Here is a 12,635-nt window from a genome sequence, read left to right on the forward strand (position 1 = left end):
TTTTGGCTTGGCTTTTGTGTCGTATTTTCTGTGTTCTTGGCTAGGGTCTTTGGCTTGCCTTTTGTGTCATATTTCTTAAATATTTCTTAAATATGACACAAAACTACTTAGTGGATACCCAGCAGATGACATTATCTGAGCCAGTGGGGAGAACACTCAGTCCTTTCTGAGTTCTTTTCATTTTTCCTCTACTTGTAAAATAGAATCTGACAGTTCTTCCTCATACTTGCCTCCTTCTCTTTCCTTTTCCACACTGTCTCTTGGAATGGAAAAAAAAAAAACAAAAAAACAAAAAAAAACCGGTGACACAAAAGGAGAGGGCAGGGAGGACAATTGTCATTGTTTTCCTCTTTACCTCCTGCCTCATTCTCTGATACTAATTTCATAAAGGAGTATTTGAGAGTGTGGGGTGGGAAATGAAGGTCCTGTGTGATCGTTAGGGCACGAACTAAGTTCTTAAAATGGTACTAAATTCAGGCCGGGTGCAATGGCTCACACCTGTAATCCCAGCACTTTGGGAGGCCAAGGTGGGTGGATCACGAGGTCTAGGAGATCGGGACCATCCTGGCTAACATGGTGAAACCCTGTCTCTACTAAAAATACAAAAAATTAACCGGGTGTGGTGGTGGGCGCCTGTAGTCCCAGCTACTTGGGAGGCTGAGGCAGGAGAATGGCATGAACCTGGGAGACAGAGCTTGCAGTGAGCTGAGATCCTGCCACTGCACTCCAGACTGGGCAACAGAGCGAGACTCCATCTCAAAAAATATATATATATATATACTAAATTCAATATTTCTGTAATATGACTGTGATGGTTACTTTTATGCATCATCTTTCTGGCCACTGGATTCCCAGATGTTTGATTAAACATTATTCTGGCTGTGTCTGTGAGGGTGTTTCCGGATGGCATCCACATTTGAATTAGTAAAATGAATAAAACAAATTGCCCTTATCAACGTAGGTGGGCCTCATCCAACCTGTTGAAAGCCTAAATAGAACAAAAGGAGCAGTAAGGGAGAGTTCATTCTCTCTACCTGATGATCTTTAAGCTAGGACATTGATCCTCTTTTGCCTTCAGACTTGCACTCAGACTGGAACTTACAACATCTGCTCTCTTAGTTCTCAGGCCTTCGGACCCAGGCTAGAACTATACCATCGTTTTTGCTGGGCCTCCACCTTGTGACCACAGATCTTTGGGATTTCTTAGTCTCCATAATCACCTAAGCCAGTTCCTTAATTCTTTATAATAAATATCTTTTTATATAATACATATACATGATATGTATAAATAGAATATATATAATATGTGATATGTAGAGAATATATATTTAGGCATATAATATATGTATATAATAGATAAAATAGTATAGATGAATACATAATATATTTATATAATGTATTATATATGAATATATATGAATATACATTATATAGAGAGAATATAGAATATATAGAATATACCATATATTCCATATATACACATATTCAATATATACATATGGAAAACTAGAGTTGGAAAACTCTAATACAATGACTCAAATGTATACAAATCAAATCAACTCCAAACAAGACTAAGTGTAAGCATATTTTGTTCCAGGCTTTGTAGTTCTCCATACGGAGCTGTGGGACTTGGCTCTGCTTTGATTTTTTACCCCTAATCTTTAGCAAAATGTTGAAGGAGAAACTGGAGGTGTCTGAATGAACTGCACATTCATCCCCATCTCTCTCATCTGTCACAAATTCATTCCATCAACTCCCCACAGCATAAAATCCTCATAACAGTTAATCCTCTTCAGCCCAAAGAGAACCTCATGATCCATATGTAAAATACAGTCTCATTTTGTTTTTCTTTTCCCTGTTTAATTACTCACTTCATTTAGTTTTATTTTTCTCTTTCTCATTGGGAAAAGACAACTTTGTATTTGGGTAAATTAGTCTGAGGTCTAATGATAAAGGAAAAACATTTCTCTTTGACATTTATTACTATGATGAAAATTCCCAAATGTGCTCCAACCCATTAATATTTATTTCTTATTACAAACAAGCTCAGATCTTTTCTCTCATTAAGCACCTAAGATAATCCCACTTTCCGGCCAAAATAATTCCTGTTGGTTTTCTGTTTAAGCCATTGCTGAGAGAAGCAGCTGCCAGTATCAAAAGGAAACAGGTGGCCTTGGGAACATGCTTGCTCAGAGGAGTCGGTGTGTGTGCTTCCAGGGAAACTCTATTGCATTACTCTCAGCTGCTACATGTTGTACATTTTCACAGGTTTTGTGTTTTTGTCTTTTTTTTCCCCAGGATGTCCTTTCCCACCATTCCAGAATCCATCACAGCTGATTCCAGTTCATGCATCGTTCTTCCAACCTGGAAGTGCCTCCTGGGGTTTTTCCTGATGGATCACTTTTCCTAATGGGAACTACTAATGGCTTTCCTTTCCAGCACTACGTTTTAACAACCAAATGAAAGCAGTGTCCACGAGATGTGAAAATATTTCTTTTCAGAGGTATCTAAGCCACTTCATCTGGCACATCAGACTTTCCTCTGCCCATATGAAGGAACAGGAAAGATTCCATTTTCTCATCCCACAAAAAATTACACAAAAACTCCAAGGCTATGCGGGGCTATGTAATGTAGTCAATCATTTTCTTTCCTTTCCTCTTTATTTTTTCTTAATGTCTGCTCACATCTACTTCAGTTGTGGACTTGTTCTATTACGAAGCCTTCCTTTTTTCAATGTAAGGACTTGATATACATTATACTTTGGAAATGGAAGAACTTCTATGTAAAATGAGAATCAACTGAGAGTAATACTTGTTTCTCACCCAACTAATGTGGTTTAGTAGATTTTGTGCCACTACAGGATTTTCTGCCATAAATCCTGTCACCCTAGACTGGCTTTCTGGCAAAGTCTAAACAATTAATGACATTTAATGTATTGTAGCTCACGTGGACACGTGAGGGATTGCCACCAGTTTGAGAAATGGTTATAAAATTAAGTTTATCTGATGTGACAGTTGCTTTCAATAACCACTCATTTCCCACTGTTTACATTGGCTGCTAGTTCCCAAATATGATCCAGACATGGTTGGTGGTAATTAGCAAAATCTGTTAGCCATTTTGTATTTTTTATGTGATTCTTTATCTCAAGGCAGTTTCTTTCCTGTCAGAAAAAGAGCACGACAATCCTAGGCATCATGAAATCCAGTGTCTCCATTTTACAGAGGGCTACTGAGGCCGGAGGACGTTTTAATGTCGGATAATCAAGTAATGATGGCACCATAACATTTGTGCACAGCCTTAACCATTTTCTTTCATCTGATCTTCACAAAAATCCCATGAAGTTGTGCAGGATCCGGATTTTTTTTTAATCTCATGAAGTAGGTAAGATGACTGCTATCATCACCCTTATTAGTTAGGGCAAAGGCTGAGCTACTATATTGAGACTAACAATACAATGGCTTAAAGAGCAAAGAAATGTGTTGTTCATTCCCATAACAGTGTCGAGGTGAATGGTCGAGTTTGAGGACACAGTTCTGCTCCACACAGTCATTCAGGGACTCTGATTCCTCCTGTTGTGCAGCTCCGCCATTCTCTCAGGTATTTTTATGGTCTCAAACTCCTGGGCTCAGGGATTCACCCACTTGGCCTCCCAAATGGTCAGGATTATAGGGATGAGCCATTGTGCCCAACGAGGACATAACTTTAAAAGAAAGCTGGGTGCAGTGGCTTATGCCTGTAATCCCAGCACTTTGGGAGGCCGAGGAGAGTGGATCGCTTGAGCCCAGGAGTTGAAGACCAGCCTGGGCAACATGGTAAAACCCCATCTCTACAAAAAATGCAAAAATTATTCGGATATGGTGGTGTGTGCCTATGGTCCCAGTTACTCAGAAGGCTGGGATAGGAGGATGTTTTGAGCCCAGGATTTGGGGACTGCAGTGAGCAAAATTGCACCACTGCACCCCTGCCTGGGCAACAAAGCAAGAAGAGGAAGAAAAAGAAGAAGAAGAAGAAGGAGGAGGAGGAGAAGAAGGAGGAGGAGGAGGAGGAGGAGGAGGAGGAGGAGGAGGAGGAGGAGGAGGAGGAGGAAAAGGGATGGGAAAGAAAAAAGCAAAGAAGGTGAGAGAAGGATTTTTCCATACTACCTCTCTCACCTTTCCAAATGCCTACTGTAAAAGCATTGCCTTTTGTCCAGCATTTTTCTCATCAAAAAATTAACTAAGTGTCTTCTACTGTATTAGCTGTTGTATCCAGCTAAGAGTATGAACATCAACTAAAGCAGACTTTAAATTAGAGTGCTTGGAAGCATTAGCTGCCAGGTGTTTCACCAGCTGACAAACAGGGATGATTTCAAAATCAATGTCAATAATTTCCAATCATTTCCTTAAAAATTGCTTTCCTTCTACACATTGCATAGTGTTCTGGAAAGTGGTGTGCTGTGTTTCACTCTGTTCTGTTCTGCCAGCAAAACCCTGAAACCTGCATCCTGCTCATCTACGAGGGCTGTTAATTTGATGTGACTCTCTGCATGTCCTTGAGTTTGGGCTCTCCTCCTAACCCAGGCTAACTGCCTGCTCCATCCCCAAGGACCCTGCTCTCCTTCCACCATCCTTACCTTTTTTGTACCTTCTTTGTTACCCAAATTAATTTCTTTTTGTTTCTTTTTTTCTTTTTTTTCCAGAAAAAAAAAAAAAAAAAAACAGTCTCACTTTGTCACCCAGGCTGGAGTGCAATAGCCCAATCATGGCTCACTGCAGCCTCGACCTCCCCAGGCTGAGGTGATCCTCCCACGTCAGCCTCCCGAGTGAATTTTTTTCTGAGACAGAGTTTCACTCTTATTGCCCAGGCTGGAGTGCAGTGGCACAATCTCAGCTCGCTGCAATCTCCGCCTTCCAGGTTCAAGCAATTCTCCTGCCTCAGCCTCCCAAGTAGCTGGGATTACAGGTGCCTGCCACCGTGCCTGGCTACTTTTTGTATTTTTAGTAGAAATGGGGTTTCACCATGTTGTCCAGGCTGATCTCGAACTCCTGACCTCAGGTGATCCACCCGCCTCAGCCTCCCAAAGTGCTGGGATTACAGGCATGAGCCATCACACTTGGCTTTTTTTTTTTTTTTTTTTTTTTTTTGGAGAGATGAGGTTTTACTGCGTTGCCCAAGCTGGTCTCAAACTTCCAGGCTTAAGCAATACACCTACCTCAGCTTCCCCAAGTGCTGGAGTTACCAGGTGTGAACCACTGCACCCGGCCTGAGATTTATGCACTTTAGAAATTAGTTTTGGGGCTGGTCACAATAGTTCATGCCTGGTAACCGCAGAACTTTGGGAGGCCAAGGCAGGCAGATTCCTTGAGTCCAGGAGTTCGAGACCAGCCCGGGCAACATAGCAAGACCTTGTCTCTACACAAAATACAAAAATTAGCCAGGCATGGTGGCACAACTATAGTCTGGGCTACTCGGGAGGCTGAAGTGGGAAGATCACCTCAGCCTGGGGAGGTTGAGGCTGCAGTGAGCCATGATTAGGCTACTGCACTCCAGCCTGGGCAACAAAGTGAGACCCTGTCTCCAAAACACAAACAAACAAAAAACATGAATCTCTAGGGTGTTTTTTTTTTTCCAAAGAATCTTACCGCTTATGATAAAATACATGGTGTTCACCTTTTTCTTATAATTGTAGACTGTCAAAATTGGAATAGAACTCAGAGTTTTTACACTTTCCACAGTAGCCCCTCAAGTTAAACAAGCCCAGTGATAGGGAATTCGCTGCTTTCCAACACAGCCCAGTTCCTCTTTATAACACACTGATTTTTATTAGTCTTTCCGTCACTGGGCTTTTATTAGTCTTCTCTGTATCTACTCTGATTAATTAGTTGGGACTATACAAAAAGAAGGTTTATTCTCTTAGTCTTCTCCCCACACACAAAGTAGAAGACTTTTTCAAGATTAAGTAGATATTTTAAAATATACTTACTAGCATAATCCAAAGTAGTATAATGTCCAATGAGTCTAAAAATAACAAAAGCATATGTGTGCATAGCTGTGTGTGTGTAAAACCAAGTTTAGGTGATTTTTACTGGACTTTATTTTTTAATATTAATAATAGTATTGAATGATTCAAAAATGAAAAAAAATTAAAAGGCCATATAGTGAGAAGTCTTCTCCTTATTTCTGTCATTCATCCATATAATTCTTCCCATCTCCCCTTTAAACAGGGAGGCACCATTACTAGTTTCTTGTGTGTCCTTCCAGAGACTTTTTATACAAACAGATACAAATATATATTATGCTTCCCTTCTTAAATAACCATAAACATATCATGCACAGTTTTTTAAGAAGAAGTGATTCTTTTTTATAGATACATAATATTCCATGATACAGATATGCCCTAAGAGATTTAGCCAATCCACTATTAGTGGACACATATGTCATGTCCTATTTCTACTGTTACAAAATGTGCAACAATAACTAACATTGTATAGACATTTTGCATATGCCCAGTGATATCTATAGACTAAGCTCTTTAAAGTGAGTTGTTGCATCAGAAAAGACATGCATTTCAAATTTTGATCGGTATTGCCAAGTTGCCCTCCATATCAATTTACATTTCACCAACAATATAAAGGAAGGCCTTGCCAACCCAGTGTTTTATCAAATATCTGGATTTTTGCCTATCTGATGTGCGAAAATGGTATTTAAGTATAAATTTGTGTGTCTCTTATTATGAATGATGTAGAACATTTCTTTTAAAATATTTAACAACAATTTGTATTTCCTTTGCTGTGAATTCTAGACATTGTCCCACCTTTCTTCTGAGTGCTTGTTTACTTTTCTTATTGATTCATAGAAATCAATATGTTAAGGAGGTTATTCTATTATCTGTGACATGAGTTGCAGATATTTTTTCCAGCTTGTCATTTGTCTCCAGACTTGAATCTATCATTTTTAAATAATTTTAAGAGATTTTTGCCCTATTTTGATGTATTAAAATAATTTTCTATGTTCTTTTCTAGTCTTGTTATTATTTACTCTTTTTTTAAAAATCACCTTTGAGCTTTTTAAAGAAGTGTGAGGTATGGGTACAGATGTATTTTCTTCCAGAGAGTTACTCTGTTGTCCCTAACAGTGATAATTATATCTCTTCTGTTAAGGGAGGAGACCACCCCTCATATTGTCTTATGCCCAATTTCTGCCTCCAAATAAAGAAGTAAAAACTAAAAGGCAGAAATGAAATCCGCAGGCAGACAGCCCGGCGCCGCGCTCTGAGCCTCGTTAAAGATTGACCCCTGACCTAACCGGTTATGTTATCTATAGATTCCAGACATTGTATGGAAAAGCATTGTGAAAATCCCTGTCCTGCTCTGTTCCGTTCTGATTACCGGTGCATGCAGCCCCCAGTCACGTACTCCCTGCTTGCTCAATCGATCACGACCCTCTCACGCAGACCCCCTTAGAGTTGTAAGCCATCATAAGGGACAGGAATTGCTCACCCAGGGAGCTCGGTTCTTGAAGACGTGAGTGTTGCCGAAGCTCCCGGCCGAATAAAATCCTTCCTTCTTTAACTCGCTGTCTGAGGGATTTTGTCTGCAGCTTGTCCTGCTACACTGTGAACTTTATTTAAACTATTATAACATGGAACAAGGGCAGATGAACTACGTTATGAGGGACAAATTTGACCGATAGTTTGTCTTTACACACAGTGTTACTGGAACATAGCTTGCCCATTTGTTTATGTCATGTTAGGCTGCTTTTGCACTACATGGGGCAGAGTTGAGTAATTGCAAGAGACAGTTTGGTCTACAAAGCCTGAAATATTTAACTTTCTGGCTCTTAACAGGGAAAGTTTGCTAACTCCTAGTACAGAAGAAGAACAAGGAGAAGAGGAGGAGGAAAAAGAGAAAGAAAAAGAATGGAGGAGAAGAAGGAAAAAGGAAGGAGGAATAGAGCAGGGAGGAAAAGAAAGAAGGGAAAAGAAGAAGGCATTCTGAAAATAAACTGGATACTCTTGGCATAAATGTGTGGAGAAAAAAAAAAATATTCCTTAGGAGAAAAAAATGAACTGAGATGGTGGGTTTATTTTCCTCTTTTAATAGTCTTCTCCCTTGGTAGGGCCTGAGGTGATTTGTTTTGGTTTTATATTATGCTGTGATCCACCTCATAAAGCCCACAAATCTCTCATCATTTTTTCTGCCAGGCTAGGCCAGAAGTCTCTACAGAGGTTCCAAGTCTCATGCTTGTTCATGTATTTAATGAGGTGTAGGATGGTCTCAGGGGACCCCTTGGAATGTGGGAAACGAGTTCCTTTTTTCAAAACACATCGCTTTAGGGGTACTACCACCTTTCAAATCTCCTTCTGTCTTTTAGGACTGACAAGAAACCCTTCTAAACTGATTTTTAAAATTATTTTTTAAATATGTTGTAACAAGACTCCCAAATTTTTTTTCCCAGAAAGTATAGTGTTTCTTCCTTCTCCATATCCAACAAAGGATTTCCCATTCCAGTGTCACAGTGGGTTCCACGAGCATTTTAATGATCCAGCTGTTTTCCCTTTTCTGATACACTGCGGTTTTCTACAAGTTACTGAATAATCTCATTAAGCCCTTCCAATCAGCTTGAGCATGCTTCACCTTCTTTTGAGGCAGCTGAAAAGTACCCATTATTAAAAGGCAAAAATTCTTCTAACTGCATGAAGGAAAAGACTGCAAAAGGAAGTGAGGATAAAGTTATTTTTATATCATAGCCACACTACAGTGAAAAAGTCTAAAATACCTCACAAATATTTAATTTACTTTTTACCATCATTTCAGCTTATGTTCAATTCTAAACTCCAAAATTTAGGAGGCGTGTGGAGAACTTAAACTGTCCGTACATTACTAAAATACTAGCAATAAACATCATATATGAAGAACGCATATTTTTCAAAACACATTTACATACACTATTCTATTTGATTCTCAGGACAATCAAATGGATATGACTATATCCATTTCACAGAGAAAGAAACTGAGTCACAGATAATTTATTTCATTTTTATTTAAATTTATTTATTCATTTTTATATAGTTGATGAACTCACATTATTCAAAATTCCGCAAGTACATAAAGGTGTATGGTGAAAAAAACTCCCCTCCACTTCTCATCTCTATCCACCCAATTTCCCTTCCTAGAAGAAACTGCTGTTTCTTATTTCTAATATACATCCTCCTGGAGATATTGTATGCTTAGTACAGATGGCTATATATGATTTTTCTTCTTTTTATATAATATCTTAATATAGTCATTGTTCTGAACCCAGCTTTTTTAAACTTAATATATCCTGGACATCTTTCATATGAGTGTATAGTGAATTTCCACTTTGTTTATGGCTTCTTAATATTTGATTGTATAAACTTATACTTTATTTAAACAGTCTTATATTGATGTATTTTTTTTCTTTTAAGAGGCAGGGTCTCACTCTGTCATCCAGGCTGGAGTGCAGTTGTGTGATCATAGCTCACTGCAGCACCAAACCCCTGGGCTCAAAGAATCCTCCCATCTCAGCCTCCTGAGCAGGTAGAACTGCAGACATGTGCCACCATGCCCAGCGAAATTTTAAAATTTTTTTGTAGAGATGAGGTATTGCTATGTTGCCCAGGCTTGTCTCAAATGATCCTGCCACCTTGGCCTCCCAAAGTTATGGGATTACAGGTGTGGGCCACCATGCCAGCCTGTTGAATCATTTCTGTGTTGGAGTTGTAGGGTCAAAAAATATGTGCATTTAAAATTTTGAGAAGTATTGTGAAATTTTCTCCAAGATTAGACAGAGATTTTAGGTGACAGAGCCAAGACTGAAGAGTTAATTTTTAATGGATGTAAAGTTACAACAAATGTTTTCTAACCAGTAAAATAGGGAATGTGAAGAATGGCATAATTGTGTATTTTAGGGGCCACTAATCCTTTGTGAAATAGATTTAATTGAGGCATCTGCAAGAGAAGAGAGGAGTTACCTCTCTTGCTGATTCCATTGTTCTTCATTGCCTTCTGTATTTTGTTCCCTGAACCCTAGGGCCAAGTGATGAATTAACTTCACCAGGCCTAGATGAGTTTACCTCCCTTCAGCCCCTCCTTGTCATAGACTACTGAGATGTGGGCTCCTCTACCTGCACCGAAAAGTTGAAGTCTTAACGTCATCTACCTCAATAAAACAGAAGGCTAAGAAGAGAAGGGGAATGAATTGATGAAGACTTTCAAAGATATTAAAAAGGTCATCAACATACTCTACTGGCAAGTTATACCTCTGTACAATGCTTGCGTGCCTGATAAGCCGCTGTCCATGGTGCTGACAACATCCCTATGGCCTGAGGCATGATTGCTTTTCCTATTCCTAGGGCGCTAGGAATCTTACACAAACTCTCCTAGGCATTCTGAACCAGGGGAGAAAGGAGGAAACAAAGGAAAACAAGAGGGGCAAAGGGACAAGGGCTACTTAGAGAGGCGGAATATTTGTGAGGCTGGATAAAGAAGAGAGATTTGTCTAGGACTGGTATTGTTTACGAATCATCATAGATACTAGCGTATAATTCTGCCCCCTTCGTGATGGGAAGAGCGTTATATGTACTTTACTTTATGCTTTCCATTTGTTATATGCATATTCCCTGAGGATTTAAAGAAAAATACAATTATAAAAAGGACGATGGAAAGAGTTATGTGGAATTCCTTGAGTGGACAATTTTAGGAATAAGATGGATTGCCATCTGCCTGAGCCGGTTTAACTGTAATCCTGCCAAAGGCTGGAAATAGACTGGATAACCTCCTGAGACCCTCACAATATTTGAAGTTAGGACTTCAATGAAAACATTCATCCTACTCTTGCTCTTTATCTCTGTTTGAGCTTCAGAGCACACTGGATTTAAACTAAAGTAACATCACAGGCTATACTGATTATTTTGTCTTATCTAAAGTCAGTTGCCTTCAAGTGTTGTCTTAATACACACGAGAAGTTAATAACTTTTTCAACCTGTCACTTCTTTCCCTAGCAGCACAAGAAGATAATACAGAATGTGAATTCAATAAATTCCATTTACTCCTGAGTGCTGTGCTGGAACCAAACAATCTTCCATTCACATGATTAAGTCTGAAAAATATTTATATTTTGGCATAAAAAAAGAAACATTTGAATTTATATAAAGTTTAAGTATAAAAATATAACTGTGGGCCGGGCGTGGTGGCTCATGCCTGTCGTCCCATCACTTTGGGAGACTAAGGTGGGTGGATCACCTGAGGTCAGGAGTTCGAGACCAGCCTGACCAATATGACAAAACCCCGTCCCTACTAAAAATACGAGAATTAGCTGGGCGTGGTGGCACATGCCTGTAGCCCCAGCTACTCGGGAGGCTGAGGCAGGAGAATCGCTTGAACCCAGGAGGCGGAGGTTGCAGTGAGCTGAGATTGCACCACTGCACTCCAGCCTGGGCAACAGAGAAAGACTCTTTGCCAAAAAAAACAAAACAAAACAAAAACAACAAACAAATCAGACCTGTATTTACATTTTTTATACTTGGTTTTGTTTTTATTTTTTAAATGGTAGATTTTCAAATTGGAGAGAACATATAATATTGGAGATTAGGCCAGAGGTTTCATAAGTTCTAGAATGTATCTTTCAATATTTTAAATGGCCTCATTGGCAATGCAGTTGGCTTTGTAGACCTGGCTGTTGTTATAATTACTGCTGCTATAGGGATACATAGGTTTCAAGTTGTCTGGGCTTGGGGTGCACTTATCTATGAGCAATCAAAGCAACATCCAGATGTCAGGTCACCAGACATAGTCCTCAGAGGCCCCTGTTAGTGTATCCGCCTTCACGTAGGGTGAGATCTACCCACAGGTCGTGGGGAAGGGAATCTATTCTCCCCAAGGGTTATCTAATTCTGCCTGTGGGCACTGACTCATAATGCATCTGATATTCTAATCTTAAGGACTGTCTTCACACTCTATTAAATTTCTCTATTTCAGAGCTGTGACTTAGCTCCAATGTAAAATCCATGTGAGAAAAAGAAACATTTAAGGAAAATGGTATTGTCCTTTCTTATAGATCATTGGTTCTCAACATTTTTTCCTTACATGCAGCTAACAGAATGACCATTTCTCATTACACTGCAGTGATTCTCCACCAAAGTCTGAGTGGGAAAGGCAGAAGGGCAAGTCCCTTTCTGCTTTACCCAGAGAGACTTATCAAAATGGGGGAAGGGTGAACTCTATAAAGCTCCCCAATTTCCAATATGTCCTCCTGGCTTGATAGTTTCCATATGTCCTTTCTTCATCCTTTCTCTGCACCAGAAGGCTAACAAGCACCACCAGACTCCCTGTGCCTGCCCTTAGCTTCTAGTTGAATTCAGTCAATGAAAAGTACCAGCAAGAGATCAGAGGGAGTGGGTGGAAAGTTAAAGGTATTTATTTCCTTGACTGTCTGTGGGGGTACCACAGGCTGGATTCATCTCTTGACTTAAAGTCACTACTCCTGTCCAAGAGCCTTCTCTGCTCAGTCTGTCTCCAAGTTCTCTTCTGGTGATAGCATCTTCTCTTTATCCCTTTCAAACCTAGGAGAGTAACAGTATCCCTTATTACCAGCCCCACAGAACTGCACAATTCCTTATGGTTTCCCTGCATCCT

Source organism: Chlorocebus sabaeus, chromosome 13, assembly GCF_047675955.1.
Source record: "Chlorocebus sabaeus isolate Y175 chromosome 13, mChlSab1.0.hap1, whole genome shotgun sequence".
In the NCBI taxonomy this organism is placed as follows: domain Eukaryota; kingdom Metazoa; phylum Chordata; class Mammalia; order Primates; family Cercopithecidae; genus Chlorocebus; species Chlorocebus sabaeus.